Below are 14,635 nucleotides of genomic sequence, written 5' to 3'. Positions count from 1 at the left end.
CTTTACGAGTGCCTTGTACCTTCTGAACTGAACACAAATGAGGCATTTACTCAAACTAAAGAGGTACAGAGTTTTGATATTACCCCACACCTGAGAGGTTGTTTTGGAACGAAAGAACCATGGATAAGGACAGTCCCAGAGCCGGTGGAATAAATCTGTATTATCATGTCGTGAACATGGGGTCTGGCACTAAGGCATTTCTTATTAGAGCCTCTGCTCTCCAGATGACCTAGGGCAAGTGTCTTAGTCTCTGCTTCCAAGGGCTTGTCTACGAATGGGGAGATAATGCCCAAGTTGGTTGCTGAGAGAATTTAAAGATAAAATAAGCAAAGCATGTATTAGAATGCCTGGAATATAATAAATGCTCAACATAAAATAAGGGCTATTGTTATTATTTCATGTAATATATATCATATGTAATGTATATTCACATATAAGTGTATATTATAAAACATAATAATTGTTATTATTATTTCAGGAAAATCTTAGGACTGGGTCTCCATTGGGGCTACAGGTTTTCACCACCTGGGCATTCTTCTCACCTGGTGCCCTCCTTCCTGGGTTGGCACAGTATTAGCTCACATCAGGAAGGTGGAGACTCAGACTGGGCATCCTTATGTCAGCTGTAACTCCATTACCCAGGATTTATTAAGGACAATGGCCGTAACCTCCGTGTACATAATGGCCAGTCCCACTTCTCCACACCCGTGCTTTGGCACTGACTTTAGTTATTCAGCTCCACTCATGCATTAGTTTCATGTCAAAACCAACATTACCTTTCAAACCTGATGTTATAGTGTTTAACTGCAGGTCCATTTCTCTCCCAAACACTATTTCATGATGCAGTGTGCGAGTTATTATGGCCCGTACTGGAAAAAAAGGCACTGACATTTATCAACCTTGTCACCAGATAAGGTCTGATTTACTGTAATTAATGTCAGACTGTATCGAAAATGTATTTTTTAAATACAGGGGATCTACTTAACTCCACTATTAATCCCAAACATCCAGAGTACTACTGCACAATCATCGATGCGACTTTAGGTGTTTTAAGCTACTGTGAATATAAAACTAGAAGAGATTTATGGGTAATAAAAGGAAATGTGCTCATAATTCACAACTGGCCTGTGAGACCCTGGCTCTGCTTTGGAGCCACCAAACAGTTCATTAGTTTCAGTAGACAGCACTGGAATTGAAACAGAATGGTCAAACATCACTAATGGAATTAGGGCTCTTGATTTCATGGTTTAAAACAAAACAAGGGGCACCTGGGTGGCTCAGTGGGTTAAGCCACTGCCTTCGGCTCAGGTCATGATCTCGGGATCCTGGTATTGAGTCCCTGCTCAGAAGGGAGCCTGCTTCTTCCTCTCTCTCTCTCTGCCTGCCTCTATGCCTACTTGTGATCTCTCTCTGTCAAATAAATAAATAAAACCTTAAAAAAAAAAAGCTGTTAAAACAAAACAAAACAAAACAAAATGAACAGATGAGTTAACCCAGCTGTGATATCAGAGTTTTTCCTGTGTCTCCATGAGGAGTTAATAACCAGTTGTTGACAAGAGATAGGATAACCTTGAAATGTTCAGGAGTAACTAAGGTTAGAACTCGCAGAGAGGTTCTGTGTGCCTATTTTTTCTTCCACATTGAAAATAAAAACCCCACTGGCACATTCAAAACGGTTGTTTGAAATGATGAAATATCTCTTCATTTGGTAAAGGCAGCTCCTGTTCATTTCCACACAGTGAATCCTCGTCTACCCTCACTGCCTTTTGAATGTTTGATGAAGCAACCAAATGTAATTTAATGAACTTGCCTAGGTTAAAATTTCCACCATGCATGATAGCCCTGAAACATGTTTAACACATGAAGAAACATCTGAATCTTTTTTTACTGAACAGTTTTTTTTTTCTTTTAAGAAGCACGATTGACCTCTATAAGCTTCTGCTAATCTCTTTCCATTAATTTTCCATCCCCAGAGCTATAGGAGTCATGGTCACTACATGTCCGTCCTTGGTATGTACTAATTGGCCACTTTTCTGAGCACAGGTTAAATCTAGATTTACATAGGTCACTCAGAAATATAGCCACTGATGTGGTCTGCTGCTAATCGTGCTTCCCTCCTCTCCGCAAAAGTCTGTGCTGGAGGTGACATGTGAAAATCCTGACCTCCTAGAATTTGAATAGCAATGTGTAAACCACTCCCACTTGTAGGCTGTGCAGTATCCTGCAACAAGTTCTCCCACAGGGGATTTCTTCTTCAAAAAGAAATGTGTAGGAAAGGCTACAACTATTTTAATTTGTTAATGGATATTTTCTGCAATGTGAATGTAAATGACAAAATCATTCAGTTCCCTTTAATTTCCAGTTAACACACACACACACACACACACGTACATGATCTCGTGCAGGGGAGGTAGAGTTACTGAGGAGCAGACCAGAGTGAGTGAGCAGTGCAGGCTCTCATCGCCTTGGTGGTCGTGGTGGTGCTAGAACCTGGGGCTCCACGGCCTTGTCCAGTGGACTTTACTGCCCATGACCTTTTTTCTTTCCTGTAGTCTTTTCAGTGGACCTTTGGCATTCATGCATTTAATATTAGCTCTTTTGATTCTTTGAAAGTAACCATGATATATAGTAATTCTTTGTTTTGTTTTTTGTTTGAGGAGGGTTGGAGTTATCTGTGGTTGCTGTGTGTGAGGGAGCCATGGGCTAGTGGACACTTGGTAGTGTACGAACCCAGGAAAGCTCCAGTACCTGCCTTCATCCATAGTATTCCGTCTTCCTACTAATCATTTCTCATCTAACTGCCTTCACAAGAAAACTTGCTTCTATTTCCTATAATTGGATTCTAAAAGAAACACAAAATGATAATATTAACAAAGTTAGTGAGAACAATGCAAAGGAAGGAGTATTTTCTAAACTTCAAATATAGATTTGGGATCGATTAAAAAATTAATGTGAATCAATTATACATTGCTGATGGAAACATAAAATGAAACAAGCACTTTGGGAACCTCTTAGCTCCTATAAAACTAAACTCGCACCACCATACAACCTTACAATTGCACTCTTGGGTGTTTATCCCAGAGAAATGAAACCTTATGTTCACCTGTCCATAAACGTTCCTAGCAGTTTTATTTGCAATAGTCAAAAACTAAAAGAGCCAGATGTCCTTCAGCAGATGAATGGTTAAACAAAGTGTGGTACATACATACCACAGAATATTACTCTGCTCTAAAGAGAAATGAATTATTCATACAATAATTTAGATGCATCTCCAGAGAATTGTGCTAAGTGAAAATATCCAATCTCAAAAGGTTACATTCTGTAAGACTCCATCTATATTACATTTTTGAAATGACAGAATTTCTGAAAGGGAGAATATAGCTGTGGCCGGGTGTTAGGGATGAGCATGAGAGGGGCAGGCAGGAGGGCGGTGGGTGTGGCTACAAAAGGCCGCCTGGGGTCCTTATAAGGATGGAACTATCAGTGTCTTGTCTGGGTGGTAGTTACAGGAGCCCACACATATGATAAAAACTGTGGAGAGCAATTCAAATCAAAACCACATTGAGATACCACCTTACACCACTTAAATGGCCAAAATTAACAAGACAAGGGTCAACAAGTGTTAGAGAGGATGTGGAGAAAGGAGAACCCTCCTGTTCTCCACACCTCCTGTTCTCTACGCTGTTGGTGGGAATGCAAGTTGGTGCAGCCACTCTGGAAAACAGTGTGGAGATTCCTTAAAAATTAAAAACAGAGCTACCCTATGACCCTGAAATTTCACTACTGGGTATTTACCCCAAAGATACAGATGTAGTGAAAAGAAGGGCCATCTGTACCCCCAAAGTTCATGGCAGCAATGGCCACAGTCGCCAAACTGTAGAAAGAGGCAAGATGCCCTTCAGCAGATGAATGGATAAAGAGGATATGGTTCATATATACAATAGAATATTATGCCTCCATCAGAAAGGATGAATACCCAACTTTTGTATCAACATGGACGGGACTGGAGGAGATGATGCTGAGTGAAATAAGTCAATTATCATATGGTTTCACTTACTTGTGGAACATAAGGAATAACATGGCGGACATTAGAAGGAGGAAAGGAAAAGTGAATTGGGGGAAATCGGAGGGGGAGATGAACCATGAGAGATTGTGGACTCTGAGAAACAAACTGAGGGTTTTGGAAGGGAGGGGCGTGGGGGGATGAGTGAGCCTGGTGGTGGGTATTAAAGAGGGCATGCATTGCATCACACTGGGTGTGATGCCTAAACAATGAACCTTGGCACACTGAAAAGATAAAATGTAAGAAAAAAACTGTGGAGAACAATTATGCACACATATGCACACACTCAAATTAATAGAAGTTAAACAGGAAAGCTGAGTAAGATCAGTGGATTGTATCAACATCAAAATACTGTGATATTGCATTGGACTTCTGCAAAATCTCACTATTAAGGGAAATGGGATAAATTGTACATGGGATCCCTTTGTGTTATTTCTTAAAACTACACAAGAATCTACAATTATCTCAGTAAAAATTTTCATTTAAAGGGCGCCTGGGTGGCTCAGTGGTTGAAGCCTCTGCCTTCGGCTCAGGTCATGATCCCAGGGTCCTGGGATTGAGCCCCACATTGGGTTCTCTGCTCGGCGGGGAGTCTGCTTCCCTCTCTCTCTGCCTGCCTCTCTGCCTGCTTGTGATCTCTCTCTCTGTGTCAAATAAATAAATAAAATCTAACAAATAAAATAAAATAAAATTCAAAGAAAATTGAATCTGAAATATTGATTGTATTGAAATTATAAATGGCTCGTGTATAAGTGGTTTGTACAAAAATGATATATAAGTAAGTAATGAAAGCCCACCTTTCCAACTGTTTTAATAAGAGCTCTATGTAAGACAAAAGCTCTTCAGCAAATGGGAGCTAAAATGTTAATTATATTTAAGGTCAGTTACTGTGTGTTTTAAGGATGTACATAGTGAACTTGATTTTCTCTCCTACCAATGCTTGTTTTGACAGAAGGGCAGAAAGCTGGACAAATAATACTGAAATTGAGAATTAAGGATTCGTGATGGTTTCAGGAAGCATTCTTCAAAAACACTTGACGACAGTGTAGGTCCTGATATTTCAAAATAGTTGAGTATTCAGTTTTTATTGAAAAATTTTTTCCCTCCTTTCTGCTTGTTCTGGGTTTACTTTTCTCTTCTTTGATACTTATTTGTGTTAGCAACATTGGAGATCTTTCCTTTTTCCTAACACAGGCCTTCAGCGCTAGGCATTTCTCCCCCAGCGCTACTTCCACCAGAACCCACCTATCTCAATATATTGTTTTTCTCTTTTGTTCAATTCTATGTATTTTTTATTTCCTCAAGTCTTCCTCTTTTGTGCATGTATTATTTGGAAACAGTAATTTCCACGTGTATAGAGATTTCCTTCATTTCTTATTGTATTAAATTCAAGTTTGATCCCATTATGGCCCTAGAATATGTTCTGAGTTATCATTGATTCTTCCAGATGTTTCCAAGTTTCTTTTATGGCCAAAGATGTGGTCTATCTTGGTGAATTTTGCATGGGCATTTGAAAACATGTTTATTTTCCTGATGTTAGGTGGAATGTTTATTTATGCTAGTTAGATTGTGTTGGTTGTTTGTGTTGTTTAAATCACCTGTATCCTTGCTGATTTTCCATCTGGTAGTTCTGTTAGCTCTAAGAGGGAGACTGAAGTTTCCCGCCACAATCACAGATTTGTGTATTTCTCCTTTTGGATCTATCAGTTTTCGCTTCATGTATTTTTTTTTTTAATTTGACAGAGAGATCACAATTAGACAGAGAGGCAGGCAGAGAGAGAGGAGGAAGCAGGCTCCCAGCTGAGCAGACAGCCGGATGTGGGGCTCCATCCCAGGACCCTGGGATCACGACCTGAGCCGAAGGCAGAGACTTTAACCCACTGAGACATCCAGGTGCCCTGACTCCTTATTTTTTAAAGTTAAGGTTCATATGGTATATTTATCCATTTATTTACCCTCAGCCTATCTGTGTCACTGTGTTTAAATCAAGTTTCTTGAAGGAAGAGTATAGTTGCTTCATATTTGCATCTTCTCTAGTCTGTGCCTTTTATGTGGTATATTTAGACCACTTGCCATCAGAGAAATTATTGATAAATGTGTCTACTTCACCTTCACTCCATTCACTCCACAAATAGGTAATGGTGGGAAGTTCTTTGTCAGCATGTGGGAAATGCCCTGCCATTTCCCCAGAGGACTTCCTGGGACTTAGATAAGAAATCTGCTGTCATTGGAATTGGTGTTCCCCTAAGGTGATTTGTCATTTCTCTCTGGCTGCTCTCAAGGCTTTCCTCATTGGCTTTATTTAGGTTTCAGAAGTGTAATTATGATGTGTCTTGGGGTGGATTCTTTGCAGGGGGTTGATCATAGTTGGATTTTCTCAGCTTCTTGAATCTCAGCTTCTTGAATGTGGGAATTGTGTAGCATTATTTTTTCAAATACTCATTTTGCCTCATACTGTTTGATTTCTCCTTCTAGGATCCCATGATATGAACGTTGGATTTTTTGTTACTATTTCATAGATCCTAGGGATCTGTTAATTTATGTTTTGGTACATATTGGGAAAATTCATTTGACCTATCTTCCTATTCACTTACTCTGTCCTCTTTCACCCAACTATTGAGCTCATCTAACAAGTTTTTTATTCATTTATGTGATTATATATTTTTTACCTTTGTAAATTCTTTTTGGTTCTTATTTATAGCTTCTATATATTTGCTGAAACTTTCTATTTTTTTCATTTGTTTAATAAGAATTTTTAACTACGTGGGTTATTTTTTATGAGTTACTTTAGAATTCTTTTTACATGATTCCCATATCCCAGTGTCTGCTTGAATTGTCTTTTCCTTTTCTTTTTTATTAACATGTAATGCATTATTTGCCCCAAGAGTACAGGTCTCTGAATCATTAGGCTTGCACATTTCACAACACTCACCATAGCACATACCCTCCCCAGTGTCCATAATCCAGCCACACTATCCCTTCCTCCACACCCCCAGCAGCCCTCAGTTTGTTTCATGAGAATAAGAGCCTCTTATGTTTTCTCTCCCTCACGATCCCATCTTGTTTCATTTTTTCTCTCCCTACCCCCCACAACCCCGTCCTGCCTCTCAAATCCTTCATATCAGAGAGATCTTATGATAATTGTACTACTCTGATTGACTTATTTTGCTTAGCATAATATCATCTAGTTACATTCATATGGTTGCAAATGGCAAAATTTCGTTTTTTATGGCTATATAGTATTCCATCGTATGTATTTGTGTATATGTATATATGTACGTATATATATCCATCCTTCTTTATCCATCCATTTGTTGATGGACATCTAGGTTCTTTCCATAGTTTAGCTATTGTGGACATTGCTGCTATAAACATTCAGGTGCACTTGCCCCGTCAGATAACTATGTTTGTATCTTTAGGGTAAATACCTAGTAGTGCAATTGCAGGGTCATAGGGTAGCTCTATTTTCAACTTTCTGAGGAACTTCCATGCTGTTTTCCATAGTGGCTGTACCAGCTTGCATCCACACCAACAGTGTAGGAGGGTTCCCCTTTCTCCGCATCCTCACCAACATCTGTCATTTCCTGACTGCTTAATTTTAGCCAGTCTGACTGGTGTGCGGTGGTATCTCATTGTGGTTTTGATTTGTATTTCCCTGATGCTGAATGATGTTGAGCACTTTTTCCTGTGTCCGTTGGCCATTTGGATGTCTTCTTTTCACAAATGTCTGTTGATGTCTTCTGCACATTTCTTGATTGGATTATTTGTTCTTTGGGTGTTGAGTTTGATAAGTTCTTTATAGATTTTGGATACTAGCCCCTTATCCGATATGTCATTTGTAAATATCTTCTCCCATTTTGCCAATTGTCTTCCGGTTTTGTTGATTGTTTCCCTTACTGTGCAACAACTTTTGATCTTGATGAAATTCCAACAGTTCATTCTTGCCCTTGCCTTTCTTGCCTTTGGTGATGTTTCTAGGAAGAAGTTGCTGCAGATGAGGTCAAAGAGGTTTCTGCCTGTGTTCTCAAGGATTTTGATGGATTCCTGTCTCACATTGAGGTCTTTCATCCATCTTGAGTCTGTTTTTGTGTGTGGTATAAGGAAATGGTCCAGTTTCATTCTTCTGCATCTGGCTGTCCAATTTTCCCAACACCATTTGTTGAAGAGACTGTCTTTTTTCCATTGGACATTCTTTCCTGCTTTGTTGAAGATTAGTTGACCATAGAGTTGAGGGTCTGTTTCTGGGCTCTCTATTCTGTTCCATTGATCTGTGTGTCTGTTTTTATGTCAGTACCATACTGTCTTGATGATTACAGCTTTGTAATGTAGCTTAAAGTCTGAAATTGTGATGCCACCAACTTTGGTTTTCTTTTTCAACATTCCTCTGGCTATTTGGGCTCTTTTCTGGTTCTACATAAATTTTAGGATTATTTGTTCCATTTCTTTGAAAAAAATGGATGATATTTTCATAGGATTATGTTAAATGTGTAGATTGCTTTAGGTAGCATAGACAATTTCACAATATTTGTACTTCCAATCTGTAAACATGGAACGTTTTCCATTTCTTTGTGTCTTCCTCAATTTCTTTAATGAGTACTTTATAGTATTCTGAATACAGCCTCTTTGCCTCTTTGGTTAGGTTTATTCGTAGGTATCTTATGGTTTTGGGTGCAATTGTAAATGGGATCGACTCCTTAATTTCGCTTTTATTCTGTCTTGCTGTTGGTATATAGAAATGCAACTAATTTCTGTGCACTGATTTTATATACTGACACTTGACTGAATTCCTGTATGAGTTCTAGCAGTTTTGGAGTGGACTCTTTTGGGTTTTCCACATAAAATAACGTATCATCTGCAAAGAGTGAGAGTTTGACTTTTTTGCTGATTCAAATGCCTTTTATTTCTTTTTGTTGTCTGATTGCCAAGGTTAGGACTTCTAGTCCTATGTTGAATAACAGTGGTGATAGTCGACATCCCTGCCTTGTTCCCGACCTTAGGGGAAAAGCTCTCAGGTTTTCCTCATTGAGAATGATATTCGCTGTAGGTATATCATAGATGGCTTGGATGATACTTAGGTATGTATGTACCCTCTATCCCTACACTATGAAGAATTTTGATCAAGAAAGGATGCTATACTTTGTCGAGTGCTTTTTCAGCATCTATTGAGAGTATCATATGGTTCTTGTTTTTTCCTCTATTAATGTATCTCATTGATTGATTTGCGGATGTTGAACCAATCTTGCAGCCCAGGAGTAAATCCTACTTGGTCATGGTGAATAATCCTTTGAATGTACTGTTGGATTCAATTGGCTAGTATTTTGGTGAGAATTTTTGCATCTGTGTTCATCAGGGATATTGGTCTGTAATTCTCCTTCTTGATGGGGGTCTCTGTCTGGTTTTGGGATCAAGGTGATGCTGGCCTCATAAAATGAGTTTAGAAGTTTTCCTTCCATTTCTATTTTTTGGAACAGTTTCAGGAGGCTCAGTTGTGGTAGTTTATACTTCTCTAGGAATGCATCCATTTCTTCTAGATTGTCAAATTTGCTGGTGTATAGTTGCTCATAATATGTTCTTATAATTGTTTATATTTCTTTGGTGTTGGTTGTGATCTCTCCTCTTTCATTCATAATTTTATTAATTTGGGTCCTTTCTCTTTTCTTTTTGGTAAGTCTGGTCAGGGGTTTATCAATCTTGTTAATTCTTTCAAAAGAACCAGCTCCTAGTTTGGTTGATTTGTTCTATTGTTTTTTTGGTTTCTATTTCATTGATTTCTGCTCTGATCTTCATAATTTCTCTTCTCCTGCTGGGTTTAGCCATTTTTTTGTTTTGTTTTGTTTTCTTTCTTCATCTCCTTTAGGTGTAGGGTTAGGTTGTGTGCTTGAAACCTTTCTTGTTTCTTGAGGAAGACTTGTATCACTATACACTTTCCTCTCAGAACTGCCTTTGCTGTGTCCCAAAGATTTGGAACAGTTGCGTTTTCATTTTCATTTGTTTCTATGAGTTTTTTCAGTTCATCTTTAATTTCCTGGTTGACCCATTCATTCTTTAGTAGGATGTTCGTTAGCCTCCATTTATTTGAGTTCTTTCCAACTTCCTTCTTGAGATTGAGTTCTAGTTTCAGAGCACTGTGGTCTGAAAATATGCAGGGAATGATCCCAGTCTTTTGGTACCAGTTGAGACCTGTTTGTGACCCCAGGATGTGATCTATTCTGGAGAGTGTTCCATGTGCACTAGAGAAGAATGTGTATTTTGTTGTTTGGGGGTGGAATGTTGTAAATATATCTGTGATGTCCATCTGGTCCGGTGTGTCATTTAAAGCCTTTATTTCCTTGTTGATCTTTTGCTTGGATGATCTGTCCATTTCAGTGAGGGGGGTGTTAAAGTCCCCTACTATTATTGTATTATCGTTGATGTGTTTCTTTGATTTTGTTATTAATTGGTTTATATAGTTGGCTGCTCTCATGTTAGGGGCATAGATTTTTAAAACTGTTAGGTCTTCTTTCTGTGCAGACCCTTTGAGTATGGTACAGTGTCCTTCCTCATCTCTTATTATACTCTTTGGCTTAAAATCTAATTTATCTGATAGATGGATTGCCACCCCAACTTTCTTTTGATGTCCATTAGCATGGTAAATTGTTTTGCACCCACTCACTTTAAATCTCGTGGTGACTTTGGGTCTAAAATGAGTTTCTTATAGACAGTGTATTGATGGGTCTTGTTTTTTGGTTTTTTATTATTATTTTTTTATCCACTCTGAATCCCTGGGTCTTTTGATTGGGGCATTTAGCCCATTTACATTCAGGGTAACTATTGAAAGATATGAATTTAATGCCATTGTATTGCCTGTAAGGTGACTGTTACTGTATATTTTCTCTGTTCCTTTCTGGTCTGTTAGTTTTTAGGATCTCTCTTTGCTTAGAGGACCCCTTTCAGTATTTCCTATAGGGCTGGTTTGCTCTTTGCAAATTCTTTTAGTTTTTGTTTGTCCTAGAAGCTTTTATCTCTCCTTCTATTTTCAGTGATAGCCTAGCTGGATACAGTATTCTTGGCTGCACATTTTTCTCGTTTAGTGCTCTGAATATATCATGCCAGTCATTTCTGGCCTTCCAGGTCTCTGTGCATGGGTGTGTTGCCAGTCTAATACTTCTGTCATTTTGTGTTACAGACATCTTGTCCTGAATTGCTTTCAGAATTTTCTTTATGTCACTGAGACTTGTAAGTTTTATGATTAGATGATGGGGTATGGAACAATTTTTGTTGATTTTGAAGGGGATTCTCTGTGCCTCCTGGATTTTGATGCTTATTCCTTTTGCCATATTAGGGAAATTCTCTACTTTAATTTGCTCCAATATACCTTCTGTCCCTGTCTCTCTTTCTTCTTCTGGGATTCCAATTATTCTAATATTGTTTTGTCTTTGGTATCACTTATCTCTCAAATTTTCCCCTCGTGGTCCAGTAGTTGTTTTGTCTCTCTTTTGCTCAGCTTCTTTATTCTCCATCATTTGGTCTTCTATATCACTAATTCTCTCTTCTGCCCCATTTATCCTAAGTAGTAAGAGCCTCTTTTTTTTTTAAGATTTTATTTATTTATTTGACAGAGATCACAAGTAGGCAGAGAGGCAGGCAGAGAGAGAGGGAGGAAAGCAGGCTCCGCATCGAGCAGAGAACCCAATATGGGGCTCGATCCCAGGACCCTGAGATAATGACCTGAGCCGAAGGCAGAGGTTAAACCCACTGAGCCACCCAGGTGCCCCAAGAGCCTCTATTTTTGAGTGCACCTCATTAATAACTTTTTGGATTTCAACTTGGTTAGATTTTAGTTCTTTTATTTCTACAGAAAAGGATTTTATTTCTGCAGGAAAGAATTCTCTAATATCTTCCATGGTTTTTCCAAGCCCATCTAGTATCCTGATAATTGTTATTCTGAACTTTAGTTCTGACGTATTACTGATGTCTCTATTGATTAGGACCTTAGCCGTTGTTACTGCCTCGTGTTCTTTTTTTTTTCTTTTTTTTTTTTTTTTTTGTGGGAGTTTCTCCACCTTTTCATTTTATCCAGATAAGAATAGATGAAAGAGAGAACAAAAAAGGGTAGCAATGACCCCAGAAAAATAAGCACTAAGCAAATTAGAAGAGACCCAAAACTGGGGGAGTAGAAAGGGGAAAAAAAGAAAGAAAAATTGTGTGTATGTGTGTGTGTGGATGTATGTGTGTATGTATGTGTATATATATATATATATATATATATATATATATATATATATAATGTATGACATATAATATATGTTAGACTGGTTAATAGAACAGAGCCACTCCCTTGTTTTGGGGTATATTTTGGTCTGTTAGATGAAACTGCCTCCCAGAATTTTAAAGAAAGAAAAACTTATATGTGTATACAAAAACAAGTGTAAACACAAGGAAGGGATGGAATAAAACTGTAAAGATGAAAATTAAAGAAGATTCTAAGAAAGGAATTGATAAGAAGTTGGTTGACAAAAGAAAAAAAAAGTGGAAAGAATATGATCAAGGTGGAGACTAAAACAAAGCTATCTGCTAGATTTAGGGTATATTTTGATCTATTAGAAGAATTTGTATCCCAAAATTTTAAAGGAAAAAAACCCCAATATGTGTATAAAAAATAAGATTAAGTACAATGAAGGGATAGAATATGACTATAACAATGAATATTTTAAAAGATTTTTTAAATGGTATTTGAAAAGTTAAAATAGTTAAAGAAACATTAAAATAGGAAAGAGGAACAATTTTAAAAAATAGAATGAGAAAACATAAAATTTTAAAACTTTAACTTTGAGATACTAAAGTATCATGGTAAAAAAAGGCATGAATTCTATGTGTTGCTTTCCCTTAGCTCTGGAGTTCCACAATTCTCATTGATTAGTGAACTTGGGCTTAGATGGATGTTCTTGCTGATCTTTGGAGTAGGGCATGTTTTGGTGATTCTCAAATGTCTTTGCCCAATGCGAAATTGCACCACCCTTACCAGGTGCCAGGCTAAGTAATCTGCTAGGTTTGGTCTCAGGAGCTTTTGTTCCCTGAACGTTTTCTGTACAGCTTTGGAGGACTGGAATGAAAATGGCTGCCTCCTGGTCTCTGGCCTTGTAGGAGCCGAGAGATCGGGACCCCACTGAGAACTCAGTGCACCCTCAGAGAAAAGCAGTCAATCCCTTCTGTCTCCCTGGTTTCGGGCTGCACTCTGTGCTTACCAGCCCATGACCAAGCATTTCTATCTCTGGCACACTGCCCCATTTGGAGTCTCCAAACCCAGCAAATTCTTGCCATGTACTCCTGTACCGCTCCTCCTGGAGAAGGAAGGTGAGTGTCCCCAGATCTTCCACTTGTGGGGTCCCTGCTCCATGAGCAGTGGTTGGTGCCCTGGACACAGTTTAAGGTAACCCTGAGCTGAAAGTCCACTTCTCGGCTCCGTGTCTAGAGCCAGCTTCCCCACTCTGATACCTGGGAGCTCTGCAACAGTCAGACACTCCTGGTCTTTCTGTGAACCCATAGGTCCTGAGACACACTGTCCCAGCAAGGGCTCCATCCCCTCACTAGCTCTGGAGCAACGTCCCTGAGTGGAGCAGACTTCTAAAAAATCCAATTTTGTGTTCTGCTGCTGTACTGCTTGCCAGGAGCCAGCCCTTCCCACCATGGTCTATCTTCCCATATTCACCTTGGATTCACTTCTATGCAGTCCTACCTTCTGGAAAGTGGTCAATTTTCTGTTCCTAGAATTGCTTTTCTTCTCTTCTGCTTCCTGTTGTGTTTGTAGGTGTTCAGAATGGTTTGATAATTAACTAGTTGAACTCTTGGGATCTGATGATAGTTAGGGCTCCTACTCCTCTGCCATCCTGCTCCTCTCCCTCTAGCTAATTGTTTTTTCTAAGTTGTGATTTCAATGGTCTTTGGTATGATGGGTCTTTTTTGTTGTTGTTTCTGGACATTTCGGCTATTATGTTAGTCAACTCTGTGTTTCATTTAACTTTTTGTTTATTTTAGCAGGCAGTCATCCTGTTTACACATAGTACACGTGTCTTGGCTTGCTTTTGTGGTGTATGTTTCCTATGATAACCTAATTTTCAGACTTTTTGTGCCATTATGTTGGCATTCTTGGTTTATCTGATACTACTGGTGTTCCCCTTGGTTCCTCCTTATGTTGCTTGAGGGGTAAAAAGAGTGCCCAGGCCAAATGGCTGGTGCCTCTAGATGGGGAAATGTGGTTTCCAGCCTAGGAACAGGAATTGCTTGCTGGTAAGTGCTGGTGCAGCAAGCTGCCAGGGTTTGGGTGGAGTAGTGTAGCCCTCAGGCCCATAGGGACCAAGAGGCTTCCCAGACAGAGTGCTTCTTGGCTTCATGTCCCTCTTCTTGCCTCTCTCCCCTACTTTCTTGGTGACTTGGGCTAGGGAAGGAAGTCTCAGGCCCAGCGGGAAAGGATAGCACTTCCAGGCCTGGGTCCCTTATTGCCAGTCTGTCTAGCCACATGGGATGCTTGAGTCAGAGAGGCAAGGTCTCTTCAGTTTTGCAGTACCAACTAGTAATGATCTGTTTCTTACCATG

This window comes from Mustela nigripes, chromosome 1, assembly GCF_022355385.1.
Source record: "Mustela nigripes isolate SB6536 chromosome 1, MUSNIG.SB6536, whole genome shotgun sequence".
In the NCBI taxonomy this organism is placed as follows: domain Eukaryota; kingdom Metazoa; phylum Chordata; class Mammalia; order Carnivora; family Mustelidae; genus Mustela; species Mustela nigripes.
Note: the sequence above shows the minus strand (reverse complement) of the source record.